Source organism: Protopterus annectens, chromosome 1.part0 (genome assembly GCF_019279795.1).
Source record: "Protopterus annectens isolate FY-2018-M chromosome 1.part0, PAN1.0, whole genome shotgun sequence".
Classification (NCBI taxonomy): Eukaryota; Metazoa; Chordata; order Ceratodontiformes; family Protopteridae; genus Protopterus; species Protopterus annectens.
The window spans coordinates 727302141-727324525 of record NC_056725.1 but is presented as its reverse complement, the minus strand read 5'-3'; the positions used below and the strand labels follow the sequence as shown (position 1 = coordinate 727324525).

At 37.6% G+C, this 22385-nt stretch overlaps 1 protein-coding gene across 1 annotated transcript in view; it reads right to left on the bottom strand.

Annotated features, from left to right (window-relative positions):
* The window catches only part of EXOC3L2 (exocyst complex component 3 like 2), a 640637-nt gene extending 618957 nt beyond the window's left edge, over positions 1–21680 (bottom strand). Inside the window, exon 1 of the mRNA XM_044062610.1 lies at positions 21523–21680. The gene's annotated coding sequence lies outside the window, so the exon portion shown is untranslated. The remainder of the gene's footprint in view (positions 1–21522) is intronic.
* Positions 21681–22385: the final 705 nt, after the last annotated feature.

Sequence of the window (22385 nt, the reverse complement as noted above, 5' to 3'; positions counted from 1 at the left end):
CTGAGACCCTGTAGACACATACGCTTTACCAGCCTTATCTGTAAGGCAATTCAGAAAATCATTATGGAGCTCGTTAGCAAGGACTTTAAGCAATCCTGAAACCTGGAGACAAACCGGTATGTAGTTGTTAAAGGCAAATCCTGCCTCCTAAACCTTGTAAACTTTTTTGAACAAGGCACCAAACCTTTGGATTCAGGCAAATCATTCCAGACTACACACATGGACTTTGCCAAAGCATTTAATACCACTCCACTTTTGGAATCATTAATAAACTAATCAAGCTAAACGCAAACCCCTGTGTTACCCAATGGTAAACTGGCTCACTGATAGAACACAGATGGCTATGGCTTCAGAGAGGAGTTGTCCCAGTATAGACACCTGGATTACACTGCTGGAGTCACAGTGTCAGCCAAATGAGTGCTTCTCAGCAGTGGACTCCAGGGATTGGTACTGGTGAAACTCCTCTGTGGTATCTATTTCTGTTTTATGAAGTGATAGCCAATATCAAGGTCCTGTGACTGATGAAGTGTGCTGATGATTGCAAACTGGGAGCCATCATAACATCCCCAGCTGACCAGTAGATTATACAGGAGGGCCCAAAACACACTAACAAAAGGTGCTTAGACCAAAACCTCAAAATAAGTGTTAAGAAATGCAGTACTATGTCCACTGGCAAGCCTGGGCAACCATGCTGATACCTCACATCTATAAATGGACTCTGTCATTTGGGATTTCTTTGACAATGAACTATCTTTTGACCACTAGGTTATGACTGTTGTTAGGAAGTACTTTTATATAGCTAGACTGATCACTAGGGGTAGACCTTCTAGCTCCAATGATGTCATCATCCCCCTCTACTCCTCCCTTATCAGGGTAATTATAAAGTATAATGCCCCCTTTGATATATACTTAACTAAGCATATGATGCAGCTCAGAAGCCACAGCATTTCCTTAGTAAGCCAATTAAGGGCATGTCCACCTTAAGCTACCCTGACCCCTTAAAGTGCCTTCATGTTTTTCCATGTCTTCTGAGAAGGGGACCTCTGACTACAATGCCTTGAAGGATCCTGTCCTATACAACCTCCTTTACACCCACAAAACTAATAAGACCCTAAACACCCACTGAAGAAATATAAACTTCCAATATAATATAAACAGGGACTGTTGGAATGATAAATATCTATCACAGAGACTACATCTTTTATGGAATATACTCCCTCTTGATGTAAAGCATAGTGGTTCCCTGATGCTTTTTTAAGTGCAACCTGGATGACTGGCAATCATTAGTACATTCTGGTTCTGACCCCTCAAGTCCTGATGGAACAGGGATGTAACTAGATCAAAGTAATTAATCCTGTTTGGTGTGTGTGGGGGGTCTCACCTGGCCCATCAAACCATTACAGAAAGGGACGGTAACTAGGTCCTAAGTAATTCATCCTGTGGAGGGCTGCTATTAACTGTATGTCTTGGTACATTTAATGTGGGATCATGCTGAAGGTTACAAATGGACCACCGTATCAACAGCCTACTATGAATCTATGAACTTTAAACAAAAAAAGTGGTCTATATGTACCTAAAAGCCATAAATTACAGTGAAAACTAAACAAGACAATGGCTCAGCAATGAGAGCTAAGAGAAGAATAACTTTCATAACAGACTTCAGTTAAGTGGTGTTGTTCAACTGCTTTTCCTTCAATTATTTATTCATTCATTTGATTATGGCCAGTCGTCTGAGGCAGACTTATTCTTAAAAGTGTCTGTAACTCTGCAACTAATGGGCTTATATGTGTGTGTATGTGCATGTGCATGTGTGTGTGTGTGTGTGTGTGTGTGTGTGTGTGTGTGTGTGTGTGTGTGTGTGTGTGAGAGATTCTTTAGTTTAAGCTACAGAAAAATGTTAAAATTATCTGAAACATTGCAGAAAGTTGCACCAAGTAAACTCTGTGCAAAATTCAAATGTAATAGCAGCTTCAGACTTATATATTCAGGAAATCTTTAATTTACCCCATTAACTGCTGCCAAAAAGGGAACTGGTACAGTAAATAACCCATCATATTAATTACTTGTCCTTCTGTACTGTATCTGATTAACAGTTTCCTTTACAGACATCCTCTGCTGTGGTGGCTCTTCAAAAAGAAATTGTCCAGGATTGCCTCAGTCCCTTGTGGCTTTCTCCACTGCATGATCTCTTTGTTTTGTATCATCTGTCCCCTTATGACCTCTGCCTGTTTACACTATCATGTGCAAACTCCACAGGTTGGTAGAATGCTCCTGCTCAGTAAAGAGTTTTGTTTACAAAGTGTTGCATTATGATGCATTCTCATGGCATAACTGGATTTCTAAAGTATAATTAGTATAAAGTACATCAATTGTCTAAAATGTACGCAGTTTCTCAGAAAATTGTCTGTTTAAACTGCAAAACTGTGCAGTTGTTCAAAAAATGTGACTTTGTAAGATGTGCCCAAATAATGAGCTTGTAGTGAGTTACTTTGAATAACTTATCGATTATGACCAATCCAACTGCAATAATTTTCAAGATGTAGAGATAGCCATGAGGGAAGACACCTGAAAGATGCATAGGATGAGGGGCAAATAATATGACAATAGACTAGAAGAGCTAAAGCATTTCTCCCTACATGACATGGAGATGTAAAGGGTCATAATGATCAAGAATGGCAGAGTGGGAAGAAAGGGCTATAAACATCAGATTGCAGGGACTAACTTCTCGCTGGATTCTGAAAGTATATTTTCACACAGAAAATGTTCCTCAGGAACTGATATTGGACATGAATGCCCAGACTCATTGCAGAGGGCACATTACAGACAGAGAGAGAGTGAGAGAGATGCTGGGATGGAAAGGGAGATAAAGTATAATGTTAAATGCACTTAAAGAGCAAAGTCAATATTGGCTCTGTGCCATCAAGTTAGTATAAGTTAAAATGTCAAATATAGTTCATAAATGTATACCATAAAAAGTATACCATGAAGAGAGATTGTACCTTGCAAGGTAGGATGCCAAAAGTAATTCCATTTGAAGCAAGATGCAAAAGAGGAATCTGCTTGCCACAACAACAAAATAATCTTTTCAGAAAAGACTTATGAACTGCTCTGCACGTCAAACCAATCATCTAGCTGATGAAAATAAAATAAAAACATCATAAAAGTGCCAGCTGTCACTAGTGCAGTATTATTTTTTGCACTACCTCAATGAGTTCAAACATTCATCCCATGTGTTCTCTGTTTTACAATAAACACGTCCTAAAAAAAACTCTAAGAATTAGAACACACGGTAATTTAATAAGGCACTTGCTTCCACACAAAACTGACATGATAACAGGTAGTAAAATAGGGAAAGACAACAGTCCCTTCCATTCCAGGTCTTTGAAAACATCTTTTCAGGCTGATTGCTATATGCCCTGCTTTTCTAGTAATTGCATCATAGCACAAACTTCTCCAAGGATGCAAGACTTAAATGCAGACCTCAGGTGTAGAATTCCAGTATGGCTTCTACTGACATTATGAAGCTATGGAATGTCAGAATGCTCAGATATTTTGTGATCAGGGCATAGGTGACATTTTTGGAATACTACGGAAACTTGTAAAATACAGCCTCATCCCCCTCAAATGTACTTCCCCCAATCCTGCCAAAACCCATCTAACTGAATATTTAACTATAAATTATACGGGTCTATATCACATCATCGAATATGTGAATATCGAACGCTCACATGAGCGAATATTCACATACTTGGAGTTTCTGAAATTTTTTTTGCGGTGCAGTGAAGATCGGGATTTTTGCCCTTTCCTCACTGTAGTGCGATCCTGGAGTAGGAATATATATTTGGTGTGGGTGGCACAGCCCCCTACAATACCGTTTTTGAGTATGTGAATATTCACTCGTGAGCGTTCGATATTCATGTATTCGATGATGTGATATAGACGCAATTATAATATATGTGCTACTATAATGAATTCTGTTTCATCTCATTGATTAAAATAAAAGTACTTTTTAAAAAGTATACACCATGGCACACCTGAAGTATGCCTGGCTGCACCCATGTTTGTGTTCATTACAAATTCCACCTGTCAGATCTGAAGCAGAGTCATTCAGAACAGTTTATTCTCAGCAGTTCAACTTCAGCACAAGCTAGAGTGTCTACATTACATTATTAACAATTAACAGACACAGCCCAATCATCTCTTTTATTTTTCACCAGTATGCTTGTCATACCTCTCAGCTGTCCATGATTTGGGAGAACATCCATCATTTTACCTCATATTTTGCTCTGTCCATGTAAAAAAATATATTTTCTAGTAAATCACTAAGGATTAGAGTCAGTCAATAATGTTAGACATCAGTGTTTCACACAACTTAGCGTTCAGAAAATTTGTTGTTGTATAGCCATTTTAACTACATTAGAATAACATTTAAAATGTATCCCTGACTTTCTGCCTCTCCCAATTATTTTTTGCATTGCCCCTAATTTTTAGCAACAATGTTCAGAGCCTTGATCGTTGTGTCCAGAGGTGCAGAAAAATCACCACATGTAATGCAAACACTCAAAAACAAGCCAAGTGTGATATGCACTGTGGAATAAAACTTTCTAGCATAAGAGTTGAAAATCTGGCTCCAGTCCTTTCAACCACTAGCAAAACAGATCAGAATGTAAGTTGTATGAAACATAAAACAGAATTCTGTATTATATTACAGATGTAATGCCTGGGATAACTGTGGATTATGCTGAGATTCCCAAGTGTCCAGGTTTGATCAGGAGTATAAAACCTGAGGGATCACAAGTTTAGGCCAATCTGTCCTACAACTTTAGGTTATACAGCTATTGTTATGTCATGCTTCTAAAATGTCATTTTTCATTTTGTTATCCCTCTCCACCCCTGTATCAATTAAGTACCAACTAGCAAGAGCAGACTTTCACTCTTTATTATTTACATTACCCAAAACATATGCAGGAATCAAAAGTTAAGATTCTCTGTGGGCTGGGTGTGAAACTTTACAATAAAATTATAAAGAACTTGCTAAAACATCAGGTGACACTTTTTATAAAGCAACACTTCTTACATACTGAATATCCATTGTGTATGTCTACACTATACTCCACTTTGTTTCCCTTTGCTAACAAAGCAAAACATTCTGGTATAGCTATAGTGAGTGGCATTAATCACTTTGTCGGGGCATTTTTTTCAGTTGCTTTTGGATGCATTAACCAAACAGTGCTCGCTTCTACCTTTCGTTGTTAGATTCACCCAAAATATCTGCACTTCTGTTTCAGAGAACACACTGCACTTTGTAACAGTGACAAGGACAAAGCAGCAGAACAAATAAGTGGCTAACAAATAAACACAGAGTCATCTACTTATGTGTCTTTGGTCACTTTGTCTGTTCAGTGAACAGAGACTGTGCCTGACATTATCCCCTTGTGCCCCCCTACCCCACCCTCATTTCCTCTCTCTGTAGACTGGATAACATTTTAAATGTAGATTACTTCTTCATACTTAACACCCAGAAGTATTTATTTGCCATTATTTGTACCTCTGCTACATGGGTAGGTAATAAGCTTGCAGTCCTGGAGATCACGGAGTGGCCTTGCCCAATTTCCCAATTACACCAGACCACAGTGGGGTTAAATGTAAGTTGGTCACACTAATTAAAGAGAAGTAGAGGGAATCAAACCACTATTACAGGAAGTAGCTCATTACCAGCTAACAGCTGTAATCCTCTGTGTTAACTGCTAGGCATGATTATTGCTAAAAATATACGTCCATCTCAATAAAAAGTTTTACTGTCTATCACATTCATCCTAACCTCTTTCAACAACAGTATGCATAGACTCCTTTGTGTACACATTGTTTTCTGAAAAAAATGTTTTCTTATGTGCTTTGTACTTCCAGATTGTCTTTTGAAAATAGTTATGTATAAAATCTTTGTACTGCCATTAATAGTAACATTTTATTTTGTTTGTGTAGTTCTGTACTAAATGCATTTTTTTCTTTCTTTCTTTAATTTATAATTGACCTTAGTAAATCTTAAACTTCCCAGTAGATGAATGAGCTAGAAACAGAAAACAGTAAGCAGTAACAACCTGTAAATTATAACAACAGAGGATTTGAAACACATAAAACCTACTTCCCATTTTAACAGATGAAACAGAACAGCAATAAAGAGAGCAAGATAAAAAGTAGAAAACAATTTTGTGAAGGGGACAAAGTAACTGCAGCAGTAAGAGAGGGCATAAACTGGGATTATTTCAGGGATAAGTGACGTCATGTATAATGCTGTAGTGTTTTCAGAAGGAGACCACAGGAACATGTACAGTTCCTGTACTCAGTGAGCATAAGAGCAATGCCATATAGCAACTGTGTGTCATCTTCCTTTCCATACCTCTGATCTGGTACCTTCCAAATGTCTAGATTCACTGGAGGATTAAATGTACCTTTAAGCCTCCATGGGCCCCCATAAACCTGATGTCTGCATAGGATGCAGTATCTGTTGTAACACATATCACTTCCCATTGAGACCTGAGTATTATAATACAACCTATGTATAGCTATCTATCTATTTATATATATATATAGATATATGTATATACACACACACACACATATATATATATATATATATATATATATATATATAGATAGATAGATATACATAGATATATAGATATATATATATACACACACACACACACACACACACACACACACACACATATATATATATATATATATATATATATATATATATAAACTGTATATATATTGCATGACTTGTTGCCTGCTGCATATTCCTGAAGGTTTCCCTGACAGCATTGCTGATACAACTGCCTGTGACATATAACATGGATGTGCGAACATGGTGAAGCACCTTACAGGCTACCTACTGACCACTGCTGCAATTACTTTAAAGCTAGCCACTGCTGCAAGTACACTAAATGCCATATAATTGATAGTGGCAGTGTTCGCAGTGTGACGCTAAAGAATTATTTTTTTTCTGAATGTGCACGTATATGCCCCACACACATTTGCATGGGCACTTTTGCTGGGTAATATGTCTCCACCTGCCTACCATAGACAGTGCTATATACATCCTAAAAAAGTGCAGACAAGTGTCACACAATATACTGTGCTACTCTGGAACATTACAACTGGTGATTAACATACAGGTAATACTTGGCCTATGTTTCACTGTCACAGGGATGTTGTAAACAATACATGTAACTGCTCAGCCAGCTGTGTGATATGTGCACTCTTTCCATTTGTGTAGCTAGGATTTATGTAATATATACAGTATGATTATTGACAACAGAGCATGACATGTCTTACTGTCCAGTCTTTCAGCTTCACCTGTACATATGCACATACCCTGCTGACAAATGGACTGCAATGCTGTGCATCCACTGGAATATGAGTAACCACTGCTGAAGCTGTAAATACAGACAGACTCAGTAGGGTGCACAGATGTTGTGTACCCATCTCGACCTATGACACTACTGCTGTAATCCTAGGCCACTCCTCCTGGAGACCACCTAACAAGATATGTATAAAACTGTTTCATAACATGATTTTCATGCTGCACTTCTGACAGCCCTCATGTAGTGATATCCACCACACCTCTTCTACAGCCACAGGGATGTAGCTCCATGGCACACTTAAACTCAGGAACATAATTTGTGTGCTGTGGGCACGGATTTCATTGGATGCCTGTGTTCATATTCCATCATGTATGATTGCGCCTTTCTCCAACCTTTGTCATTGGGCACCTGGCTAGTTATTTCTCATTTCTTGTACCACTGTTCCCCACCAATTCCCTGGTGCTATGCATTGTAGTATTGTTGGAATGATAAACCTTTTAATGCTGAAAGCAAAAAACTAAATATTCAGCATGTTTTAGGAAATGTTCTTGTCCTGTTCAGAAAACTTGCCAGCAACATCTGCTTAAAATCACTTTCATGCATGCTGTTTTTGGCAGTTATTAAATCATTGTGCTATTTAACTTTAGGACAGTACTGATTAGAATGCCTGATCAAATATTACAGCTCAGCCTGTCTATTATTCATGCCTGGGAAAAATGGCATCCTGGGTAGTTGTACCCAAACTGTCTAGCTGTGCAACAAGGCAAACATGACAAATGACAGATAGATGCTGCTTATTGTTCATTCCCCCCTCATGCCTTTAAAATCAAGCCATTGTCCACTGTTTATAATTCTGATATTCCAAGCAGCAGACTCACTGCTTCACAGGGACAATACTAGAAAACTGACACTTTCAATGTTCTGTAAGCCATAGCTGGCCTTATTAATATATATCTATATGTATATGTACAGTGTACTGCTAGATGATTGTATCCTGTATTTAAAACTAGATACTACTCATTAGGCTACTACCAATTCCATTCAAAAGCCACTGGGAGCATTTATTTCAGCAGGGTAAGTCAGTCGATGCATGTGCAGTACCTAGAAAAAGCCTGGTATCAGGTCAGAGCATCACTGGTATATACCATACATGCATAGCTGACTTAAATACTTGTGTTGGCATTTAAAACTTTACTTTTATTGGAAGAAAATGTTAGTGACTGTTACATTCAACACTTAAGCTAACTAAAATGAGTTAGAAACATAGCTAAAAAGAACAAAATTTCTGTAAATAAAAGTATTTAATTTTTTAGACAGATGGCCCAGGCAGTATATTTGGTATTGGACCATGGGACCCCCCTGAGCAATGTGAAATGGGAGGTCATCCAAATCGGCCTATTATTATCTGCCATTGGCTAGACTATCCATGCCAAGCTTATGTGTTAAACTAAATGCTCTTAGTGTTCACGCCATTGATACTTTTTAATCCTTTGCTGGCATGTCCAGTCATAATTTGCAAAGGGAGGCCCCCCACACCATGCCACACTGAAAGAAATGTTACCCAGAGGCACTCTGTAAATCATAGATCAAGACTACATATCAGCAAATGGTTGTGCTCGACTTCAACAGGACTCCTCAGTATTCTTTAAGGTAAAACAAGACTTTGGTTCTGTGCAATTAGAGTAGCAAAATAAAGCATCACTGTGTTCTGCACTGCAGTCATTTTACTGACAATAGGGCACTGTAACATTTGAAAAAATGTACACACAGTCACTCTGTATCTATACAACTCTTGAATCATAATACAAAATAGTGCGCATCTCAAAACTCACTTTCTTTAGTCCACTTAAGAAATAGACTAAGAAGTTGAACAGTATCACCCAGTTCACAGCCTACACTGTTTTGCCAACTCCATTCAGAAACATTTGCATTGTGACATTTTCAGAAATTAGATGGAACATACAGCATGCAGATAAGACAATCAGCTTTGTATAGCTATACAGTACAGTACAGATGAGAGAATAATTTATATGATAATGAGAAATAACATCTGTTTTGCTGTTAAGGTAGAAAGGCTCCAAGCCTGTCACGTTAGATGCTTTGCCTGATCCACATTTTATACCATAAACTCTAAAGTTGCTGTGCCTTCAAAAAAAATAATTATCCCAGAGACACTATGTGTAACCGGTATTGGCTGCAGCCAATGTATAAATTAAAGAAACACAGCAGAACTTTGACAAAAACTTTGACAACTGAAAGAACTGCAATGTAGAGACACCAACCACTTAATTTAATAGAATGTTTAGGGCTTTTTTTCCACAGTGTTACTGGACTACCTCATATCTTTAATCACACAGGCAGGTTAATTAAAATTTTGTCATGCTCTTGTGTTACAACACATTCAATCTCATTGGTCCGATAAATTTAAAAACATGACACGCCCTTAAATTAACCAAAAATACTAAATATTTTAAACACAACTGTTATACAAGAATTTACCTTACTTTACTTACTGTTAAATTATTCCTAATCCAATAATATCTTTTATAATTTATATTATATATGCACCAAAAAATTAGCGCTCTAAGATAACGATAAAAGAAACAAATTAGAAGAATCCCTTAATTAATGTTCCATAAATACAAGGAGCTATTAGTATTCTCCTACCTTCCCATAAAATTTAAATACGTATGCCCTAATACACTTACAACTCAAATACATTCATTTATGCCTGAAAATTTGTTCTCAGATAACCTAATTGAATGAGGATACTGAATTCCACTTTGTCCAATATCGAAAATTAAAAAATAATTATCTTTATGATCATTAATATCTCTAAATGAGTGTTGTTTAAGCTACCTTTGTCACATCATTCATATGCTCATACATCCTTTGCTTCAGGGGTTATTTCTATTTTTCCAGTATAAAATCCTGAACATTTCTGACATAAAGCCACATATGCAACACCCTTTGAATTACAATTGCAATGCATCTCAAACTCAACCTGTCCTTAACAATCTATCTTTACAGTGGGTCCTTCTAATATGTGTTTACATTAATTACCAGATGATCTGCTGGTTTGATTAGCAGCCTGGCCATCTGACAGAGTGGCAACGAGGGATGGGCATTATCATCCCTGGGAAGAAGGGAAGTCCTGTGGGGACCTCCTGCAATCATTCCTGGTAGAAGCTGGGGACATTAAGTTTGGGAGATGTGGAGAAAGGGTCTATGTTAAAACAACGAAAAGTATACATATTGAATGCTCAGATGAGCGAAAACGCATATGATCGAAATCGCTATTGTAGGGGGCTGCGCCCCCCACACCCCCCTTAAAAATATATTCCATCTCCGAGATCACACTACTGTGAGGAAAGGGCAAATTTCCCCCTTCACTGTACCGCGATCTCCCAATATCGATGTTGATCATATGCGTTTTTGCTCATCCAAGCATTCGATATGTATACTTTTCGTTGTTTTAACATATACCCATGGAGAAAAAGGATGGAGTTATGGCTGAGCAGCAGTAGGGGCAATACATCACGTCTCCACTGCATGCTCGACTACTCTTCAGACATAATCATGGGATCCGTAACTGAGGAGGGGGGAGAAACAGGGTAAGTCAAAAAAGTGCAAAACCCCTCTTCGGCTTCAAGAAAGACAGCAGCATCTCTGCAGGATGTCCTTAAGATCCTAATAAAAGATAATACTCCTATCACTTTGTACTAGTAGTGATTACAGTCAAGTGGTGTGTCAACTATTTTATGGTAACATCTCTTAAGCAAGTCTCATTATTATGTTTTATCACATCTGGTCCCTTGGTTCGCAGTTTTTCTTTTTCAGCTGCGGCATGCTTACCTTGCTAAATGCATGCTCTTTATCCAAATATCCCAAGAACAATGCCCCTGGGTAAAGAATATTAATTTAAATTAACTTTAAATATGATCTCACCAATGCACAATTAAATCACTTCAATCACCATTCAGTCCAGCAGAGATATCTGTGTTTAAGGTTATAATAATCAAGTGTCTTTATACTATAACTGTAGGTAGCTGACAGAAACCTTTCAGCTTTGGAGTAGTGGTTTTCAGTAGTATTTGTACATGCACTTAAATGGTTTTAAACCATGTCCCACTCATGCTACAACATATCATGCCAGTCTCAGGGATGCAATGAATTGTGATGACTATAATTATATTTCCTGGCATAATTACCGCTACAACTAGTTCTTTATACTACTGACATATGAACAGAGCAAACACTGGATAACATCTAAAATATTAAGGTCAAACTAGATGAGGACATGAGGACCAGCTAGTCACAAAAATAAAATAATAACAAAAATTGCACACTCATTGGCTAGACAGTATATCCACATCACCACTGATTGAGCACACGTGAACCAATACAGTCATCTCATAAACTGTAAAGTTGTGCAAGGAAACACAAACGCACACAGAAAGAAAGCAGCACATTACTACAAGCAACCACACACAAAGCACATTTCTTAAGTGGGTGTTAAGCCCCCCCCCCCACAGCCCCTAAACTTATATGACCATCTCTGAGATCACACTTACCTTAGGATAAACAATTTTTGAAACACAAAGTCACACTATCACCTTCTCACCTCTTTTACACAGCCCTCAATAAACACATATGATGTACTCCAAATGCATATCCAAATGCAATCCCCCTGACCCACACACACACACACACACACACACACACACACACACACACACACACACACACACACACACACACACACACACACACACATGCACGCAGACACACACATGCACACAAACACACACAGGCACCCAGATGCACACACCGCACAGACACACACAAACACACACACACACCCAGATGCACACACCGCACAGACACACACACACACACACACACACACACACACACACACACACACACACACACACACACACACACACACATGCACCATACCTCTCAACTTCTTTAAGAATCAGAGAAAAATAAGAATAATAATGGACCAAGTTTTTTAATATTACTCTGATCTACAAAAGGTGTTGCATGAATATGCATTTTCTAAACAAAAGAAGTATAAAACTTGAGTGTCTGACATTATTGACTGAACCTCAATAATGTACCAGGAAATCAAAAATGTTATAAGTGGAATCCCAAAAATATGAAACCAAGCCAGTGACATTCTACAAAATCAGGGATATCTGAAAGTTAACACACACACACACACACACACACACACACACACACACACACACACACACACACACACACACACACACACACACACACACACACAGACACACACATGAATGACCTTAGTTAAACTAGGGCTCTTGTAAAAAAGACTCCATGGTACCCCCCTTCCCATCCCATCCAGGTTTACTCACATTATCCAAATTACTTTTTCCTTTCCTTTTTCTCTCAGTATTTCTTACTCTTCAGTTTTTCCCTGCATTTATTCATTCATACATCCATCATGTTCTATCTAAGTAAGACTACACTCTGATGACTGCGGATCTAGGGATCTGGGAGCTGCTTGGCCCCCAGAAGCCACAAGGTTTCTAGATGCTCTGAGATGCATTTTAGAGTTTTTTTAAAACACATTTTGTTCAGTAATTGCCAGAACAAAAGAACATGATCAAAGAAAGAAAGTGAATATTACCCTTCCTGCATCCTTTCAGCACATCCCAACTGACCAAAACTATTCTGTAATAATTGCAGTGAAAGTAACTATATTAAGCCAGGTGGTGATGAGCTGCTAGATTCTCAGGACCCATGTGGTTTCCAGATGCTCTGAGATGCATGTTAAGGAAAGAAGTTCAGTCTTGTTCATCAGCTTTGTTTTTTTTTTACCCCTGCATCCTTTCAATGCATCCTAACTGACCCAGACTTCAGTGTAATAACTGCAGTGGAAATATCTGCATTAAGCCAAGAGTATTGGGGTTGCTAGGCCACTGGACATCATGAGGCTTCTAGATGCTCTGAAATGCATTTTAGATGTTTTTTTTTTATTTAAACAACTTTTATATCCAATGATGGCCTAAACAAAAAAACATGATTAAGGAATGAAATTTAGTCTTACACTTCAGGTTTTTTTTTTTTTTCTGCATTTTTACATACCTCAGCATACCCTAACTGACATCAAAACTAACTAAAACCTAAAATAACTAAATTAAGCCAGGCTCCAAGAAGCAATGGAGTTATAGATGCTCTGAGGTACATTTTAGAGCCATGTCCAAACTTTTTATCCAGTGACGGCTTAAAAAAAAATATGCATACAAAAAGGAATTTCACTTCGAAATAGGTAATCACTTTATGTATATCACCCCTCTGGTTTTAAATTATAATTAAAATTAAGGCACAACTGTCTACAAACATATTCCAAGCTGCTGCTGCTGTCATATTTATATACAGCTTGCCTTCTCAAAGCTACCTCAAAATTCAGCCACCTTCTGTGTACCCTTCTAATGTCAGACTGGGACAAAAATGAAAAAAAATAGTGTATAACATATTCGCTGTTAGACATATATAAATAGCATGCTTATTTCCTCACTCCCAAAAATAACCACCTGTACATGCATCAGATGTCTTTGAAGACAATGAAAAAGAATGATTATAAAACTGCTTCCAGCTTGTTACTTCTATGGACAGTACCGTTCTCCGACACTAGGTATAGTTACCCTCTGTGCACCCATTGAAGTCTGTGAGGAAAGTTTAAGAAATAATAATCAATCTATCCCCAGCCCAATACAAGATATAGTGACCTCTGAGGTTGGAAAGGGAGGTTAAAAAAATAACAACAATGTTACCAGACCCACTCCCCCACACAAGTATAGTGACAGGGTTGGTTTTAGACTAGGTGGGGTTCAGAGAAGAAGCAATTACTAAACACATGTCAAAATCCACTTATACAGCCTTGGTCCGTGGAGGTTACTAGCTCCCAGAAGTTCTGAATGTCTGGATATTGTGTGATGTATTTATCCTTTCTTTTGTGAAAGAAAACTTTTAAACTCAGAAAGTAATAATAGAGTCAGATACTTTCATCAAGGCAATCCCTAATTAGCAGTTATAGCTACTTCCATGTACATTTCGGATATCTGATTATGAAGAAAGAGCATGACCACAAAATGTATTTCACCATTGTTTCAAATAAACAGTTGCCACACATTAAAGTATTGCACTTTGTTTCATATAATCACATTAGTCCCGCAAAACCAAAATAATGAGCAAACAGCATCAGGCAGCATTAGTAATTTTCTTCCAAAGAAGATAGCCACAAGAATTATACCTACTCTGCCTTTACAAATCAAGTGTCCAGTTAAATAGTCCACCTGACTTCTCACAAAAACACACTAGTCATTCAAAGTCAGATAGCAACTGTTTAAATTGAGCAAAGACAAGACAGTTAATTACTTTCATCCAGCCAACCCCAAACCCCACCCATCAGAGCCAAAATGTCTGATGGCTACTATGTAATATTATTTCACCTCCACAGTTGTCACAAATAAGTTGCCACACATTAAAATATGCTGATCCAAGTCACTCCAGACATATCACAAAGACGGAAATATTTCCAAAAATATCTGTTTGATACCTGTCAGTGTTGTTGTAAAGATAATAACAACATACTGCTCACAATGCCATTCCTTTCATTCCAGTTACTCACACAAATCAGAAATCCAGAAATATTGCCCTAAATATTTAGTTGATCATTGCCAGCAGCATTATCATAAACATAGTAATACTGCAATAACACCAATATTACCGATGCTGTGACATTCCTCTCAGCTCTGTCCAGAATTCAGCAGAATGTCCCTGATTTTCACCACCATCCCTCCTATTTTTCAAAACAGTCTAGGAAATATGTTGCCATTACAGTCATTCAGTAAAGCCAGGCACTAGAGATTTAGATATGTTGTATTGTACAAAAAAAAAAAAAAAAAAAAAACACCACCTTGCAATGACTTTGAACCTATACATAAATGTTGCAAGGTCTGTAGTCTTGTGACCTCATGGCATTTAAGCTTACTTATCATGCTTTGAATGTTAAGTCAATTGGAGTACTGCCCTCCCCGGAGGGCCTGATGTTCTGCAAGGGGATTTTCTTTTTTTTTCAGTTAGGAGAGGCCCTTTATTTATTTATTTATGTATTTATTTATTTTTGGAGCATAAAAGCATTGCTGCAAAAATTAATAAATAGGTAAAATAGTGTCCCTGCAAACATAGCACCCTAAAAACCATCTAGTTCACCTATGCACAAAGTTGGCCCTGCATACACATTATCTGGCACACACACGCATGTGGACACACTGTCCTTAAAATGCTGTCTAAGCAGCATCCTCCCAGCCTTTTTTTTCAGTATGTCAACCTGTCCAAGAAGTGGCACCTTTCATTTCGTCATTATGACTTACCAGTCCTAACAAGATCTAACATCAGGCCCGGCATAGTGCTCTACAGAGATGACAGGCTGAAGCTGCATTCTGAAATCATGAGTGATCGAACTGTCCTATACAATGTGTTTCTTTTACATTTTCCGGTGCACCGTAGTTGATTCTTCTCTGAGATCGTCTTGTTTTGTTGTGCTGTAATGACAATTCCCTGAGAAAGACAACTGCCCTAGATGTTAGTTCTTTCTACAGTCAAATTTTACAAAACTTATAGAAAAACATTATATTTCTCTCTTTTCCATAAAAATGCATAACTACACCTATAATCACTTTCCTATCTACAGATTATGTAACCATTTGTCATCACTGCTGGTTTCTTCTAAATTACTTTCTTTAATGTTATATAGTATGCACACTCTCCCTTATACACTGGTTTGTGCATGGTGTTAGTACCTGGAAGGGAGATTGCTTTTCTTATTGTGGGTGATGAAGCTGAACTCAAGAGTAGATGTCAAACCTTCCTGCAGTGTCTTCTGTGCCCTAATATAAAAAGCAGCACATGGTATTTCCTATTACATCACTCCATTCATGCCCATGCATGGCAGTGGTAACACTGAAAGGTGTTTGCAGCGGAGCTCAGGTAAGTATCATTGTACAAGTGATATGGCATCACAATAGGTATAAAAATCTAACCAATAAAATGCTTAACTTACCTGAAAATGTATGGCCCTCCCTTCCTTTCTAGTGCATTGGCACATATTCATTTAGCAGCAGAATTTGTATCAGACAGGTGGGGCTCATACCACAATGCATGTGGTCTCAGTATGAAGTTAGTGTATTAAAAGAGCAGTAATAGCACATTCCTTGCAATTATTAGTAAAAAGAGCTTGGTTATGCAGAATACTGAACACATAAGAATCTGATCTGATGTAGCACAAGCTAGTAAAGCTTGCTGAGTTACTTTTGAGGTAGAAAAAAAGCCACTATAACTATCTTCATGTTAATTCATTTTCATTTTGAATCTTTACTGTAGAGTGCATTGGAATACTTTTCTGTGTTCCATGTGGCATCAAGTAGAATCCTGAATTGCTGTGATGACAAATGTTTAAAAGACTCATCTCCAACTAGGGAAATCATTTATTGCTGTATGTGCTTGCAAGTACTTTAAATATTTGTTTTTATTTTATGAAAATATTTATATTGCTAAACTGCCTTTTTTCTATGCTTTTATTCAAACCATACAACTAAATAATTTGATGAGTGATTTATTACAGCAAACAATGACATATAAATGAAACAGTATTAGAATGTGTGTGTGTGTGTGTGTGTGTGTGTGTGTGTGTGTGTGTGTGTGTGTGTGTGTGTGTGTGCGTGTGTGTGTGTGTGTGTGTGTGTGTGCGTGTGTGCGTGTGTGCGTGTGCGTGTGTGCGTGTGTGTGTGTGTGTGTGCGTGTGTGTGTGTGTGTGTGTGTGTGTGTGTGTGTGTGTGTGCGTGTGTGTGTGCGTGTTTGTGTGTCAGTATCTGTATGAACTCATACATTTTATAAGGGTGCTGCACACAAACCAAAAGGTTGTATAAGAAATAGGAATATTTTACAAGCATTTGCAAGAGCAGAAACTACAACATTTGATGGAATGAATAACTTTTAATTGAAACTACACATTACAGCAATTTTACAAGGTGTCCTTAGTAGAAAATATAGGAGAAGACTTGCAGTCTAATGTGGGTAGCACAATGTGCATGTTCAGTGGAATCATCTGTTTCCTGTGCTGCAGTCTCTTTCTTATTCTCTCTCTAAAAACTATTCAACAACACTTTGAAAACAAGGACTGCTAGTTTTGCTCCAACTAAAAATTAAACAAAAGTTTTGTTTTCACATGGCAAAAAATATCAAGAAACAATGGTACCATTTCTTCTTTAGTAGCAAACCCCATTTTCATTGCAATGCACATATTGCACTTCCTGTAGCAGTTTCCTCAGTGACAGCTGAATCTTTAAACACAATTTATAATAGTTGCATTACTTATCAATATGGACACCAAATCTATGATATATCAAGCAACAGATGTCACTTCATGTTGGTAACAGGATAGCTGGATATTATCACTGAACTCACTTTTATATTGTAGTTTTTGCTTCATGCAATTGTTTTCCTGTTCCTGCCTGTTAAAGAGGCAGGAAAACCTAAAATCATTTTCATTTAAATTTTTGTTCATTTTAAGCAATGCAGCTGCATGTCAATGAAAAAAGGTAACCAAACAATTACCTGAACCTTGAGCCTTAGACCAAGGCTTGTTGTCATTGTTATATTCTTGAATCAAGGAAAAAAACTATTTAATGCTAAGCCCTGCTCCCCCAGAGGTATGTGGGTATCCTGTTAAAGCTCATTGTACTAGAGCTGTGCCGCTCAGATAATAATAGGTGAGAGTACATACCAAGTCCAAGGCTGGGGTGCCTTGCACTGTTCCCTATGCACCAAGGTACACTGATCATAGAGATAGTGCATGTAAGTAGCAATGGGGTGGGGTGCAGATGGGCAAGCCACCAGCAAAACTCCTTTATTCATAGTAAAGTGAGTTCTGGCCTTTGATGCATTTCATTTACAATTGTTCATATCCTGAAGTTGCAGCATCTTCTATATACTGTACACGAATCCTTCTTTCATGTAGTGTATTCTTGTTATTCTTAATACTATTATTAGATACTCTGCACTTGCAAGAATTTAATATATATATACACACAAAAATATGGAATCTTTGTTCAGGTCTTTTTCTGCATATGTCTTTAACCTATGCCATAGCTAAAACTATCCAAGTTTGGAGCATTCTACTATCCCTTCTAAGAAATAATTAATAAAGTAAAAGACATTGCTTCAGACTTGCCAAAACTGTAAGAATAACAAGCAGTAATGTAGGATAGAGTTTTGACATTGCACGGTCTAATTTTTTAACATCTCACAACTTGCTTCACACTCTTAGCAGTGAGCAATTTATTTTAATGCACCTCCTTTATTCATAAACTAACAGAATGATTGTATTTGTCTGATTCCTTGACTGAGTGGTTAATGGAGTTATTGACTGGCTAAGTGAAGTGGCTGAGCAGACAGAGCAGTTTCTGCTCTGAAATGGGCCATCAGTAACACAATGCCAAAGTAGTGAATGGTAACTGCTGCTAGCAAGGAAACAAAGGCCTTCAGTTTTAACAAAGAGACAGCTGTCAATAACTGAATATGTAATGCAACAAAAGAGGTATTGCATTAAGAACACCCATACATGGGAAATTATAATCCACTTACAAACAAATATGTATGCCATGCTTAGATGTATTTTCAGAGTAAAAAAATAACTGAGATGCCACAGACCCATCGCTGCTTGGTGGTATATGGGGACAGAATACCGGAAAGAAAGACAGAGAGAAAGACTGGAGGAAAAGATGCTACATTTCACAGGAATACATGCTTTACCAGCTGTAAATTACATTTCCACATGCTTGCCAGAATAACCATAGTACTGCACCTCCAAGGCTGAGGTAAAATACACCACCAATAGCATTAATTGAAACTTGCACTTATAATCTTATCACTATATATTATATTATATTATATTATATTATATTATATTATATTATATTATATTATATTATATTATCACTCACTAAGCTTCCTCTCTCATTCCTTTCCTCCCTCATCACATTTACTTAAAAGAGCCTAGCACTGGCATGCAGACAGACTGACATACTAAGCATGTTAAATACATACCTATACCAGCTGAACATGTACATCAACTTATTAACCTTATTACTTTGCTTAGAGTAATCACTATGTAATCTTTAAAATACCTGACTCACATGCTGTATGACAATATCGTTGGTCATGCACACTTGAACTGTACTCTTTGCAGTTTTACTGTGGCTGAGCAAGTATTTTTGATGTTCACTTTATGCTAACAATTCATGTCTACTTGTTGTAATATAACTTTGTTATGTCAACAAGACTGTATGAATGATGTCTTGTTCTAATAGAACTCTCTGGTAAACATATTCATAATAACTCCCATTTGAAAACTACTGCATGACTTGTAACTGAATGTAGTTAAAGCAATGCATTTTACCTAACAATATAATGGTTGTTTCCCAATGTATTGCAAACCAGCCTATAAGCTAATGCATGTTATATCTTGGGGAGACAATGTTTCTTTTAAGGGTGGGATAATATAATGCCCTTTTAATAATACCCATTTGTTAACGAGGTAGGCTCATTTTACGCAGAGTCTGTTCTCAGGAGCAAGTGATTTGCTCTAGGTCACATGGTAGGCAAATGAAGACTAATGGAATGACACCCTATAACCCAGGAACCTTAGGTCACAGTCATAACACCCTGCACCAGCTATGGCGTGGTATACTGTGTGAGCTAACATGCTAGGTGCTTGAATTTTAGAATATACCACTGGAGGGTTACCATAATGGGCTGCTATTCCTTGGATAATTTGCTCAATGTAAAATCCTTTGTTCTGCTTAAACATATACATGATTCAGTGCAGCATGGGGGGGGGGGTATATTTCTGAGTGTGTTATCCTTCAAATAAGATGTTAAACTGAGGCCCCATATGTTTAAGTTGGAGGTAGCTCAGGTGGATGTAAAAGAGTCCACAGCACCTATTGAAAAGTGTAGGGGAAGATCCCTGATGCCATGGCCAAATTTCCCCTAGTAGTATAAATACCACCTCAAGTCTCCCCTTATAAGAGCCCATTAGCCTAGTAGGAATAACTCTGTCAATAGTAAGATAAACAAACTAAATAGATAAAAATAACAACATTCTATTTGACACTGCTTTTTGGTTCAATTGTTTCTTAGCTTTAAAATGTACAGTTTTTATATGTCTATCTTGTCTTTTCTGATTTCAAATAAAGAATAAAGAATTAAGGCACAGAAGAATTTCAGCCTTGAATGATTATGCAGCATAAAGAGAAATGCCATCTTTACCAGTAGCATAAACCTGTTCCTTGAGAAAATAAGCAATAATAGGTTGCTATAATAAGAATGCAGGTACAGGTAAATGACTTTTCATGTGTTATGTATGACACCTTGAAATGCTTTGTTATGTAGTTCATCTGGACTCACTGCAGTGGGAAACAACATTTTTTGATTTTTTTTTAATTCTTAATGCACATAGTTGCCATGTATATCCTGCACTTATGATTACTATATTGTGTCAGCTTCCTGTGTGACCATTTTAAATGTAAATATATGGAATAAAATATGCTGTTACATATGGTTCATCCTGCACATCATAGAAGTATGCAATCCAGTGTTGTTAAAGGGGAGCTTACAGTAGCACCCTGCATGCAAGAAAACAATAATATCAGTACATGCAGAAAAAGCATTTTCAACATGAACATGTTCCTTGCATAACCATTTATCTAGAATAAATGGCTCAGGACAGAGCAAGATCCCTGACTAAACAATACAACAGTTCTCAAGTATAGATCCATTCTCAACTTAGCAAACATATAACATAGTTAACTGTTGCTTTGTAACAAAAGTTTTTTTTTTTTAAACAAAGTAACAAGATACTTTCTTATAAATGACCAGAATGGTTTTAGATTTAGTGTAACACAGTCAGGTCTTGAAAATCACACTTCTCTCTTAGCTAATAATTCATGAAAGAACTACGGCAAATGCAAAGTTCTGACATTAACATGTTTTCTGTAGCAACCCCGAGGTGGCATTTCAAAAATCACTGTTGATGCTATAACCTTCTTACCGCTTTATGAGAACAGGGCTAACTGGAATTTAATCCATTCTTGCAGCTGTCTGAAAACAAGGGTGAAGCAAAAAAATTTCCACTCTTAAGTTGTCTTTTAATTCCTCTGGACACACTCCTCATAACTGGCAAGTAAGCGCACCAGACGGAGAATTTTACAATAAGAGGCGTTGCTAAGGCTTTCCTGCTGGGAAGTCCTGTCTCTGTCATTATGTATTAATTTGTGTCAGAGCTGATTAAAGTGTTTTTGGTGTGGTTAGTATAAGAATGTAGTCATGTTAAGTTTACAGATATGTTTTTCGTTCGCCTTTTCCCGGTTAGGGGGTCGCCGCAGCGGAACTCAGGTCCGCTAATGATTTGCAGTAGATTTTTTTCCGGGTGCCGAGGTGCCAGCTCGACGCCCAACCTTCAGCGAAGGAACGCGTATTCTACGCATGTCTTTCGAACGCGGGGAGGACATGCAGACTCCGCACAGAAGGCGCTCCAGCCGAGAATCGCACGGGAGAACCTCTTGCTGTGAGGCAATAACGCTAATGCGGCACCACCGCGACTTGCTAGTTAAGTTTACAGATATAATAAATAAAAATATCTTTACCTTAAAAGTGAGTTCTTCAGCTATCAATCCTAATTTTGTTTAGTAACAGGGTCACATCAAGCACCGAGCTCTGACTTCTTCACTTCTGTTTTCCGCTTGTACATATTTACTAGAATGTCTAATGTGGCACAACTATTGAGCATATCTGAAAAGTTAAGACATCTTATCTGCATTGTGTTGACTTTGAAAGTTCCTGTTTTCCAAAGCTTTTCTTTATTCTATATTTATCTGGTACTAAACAAGGAAAGCTGCAGACCGGGGGATGGAT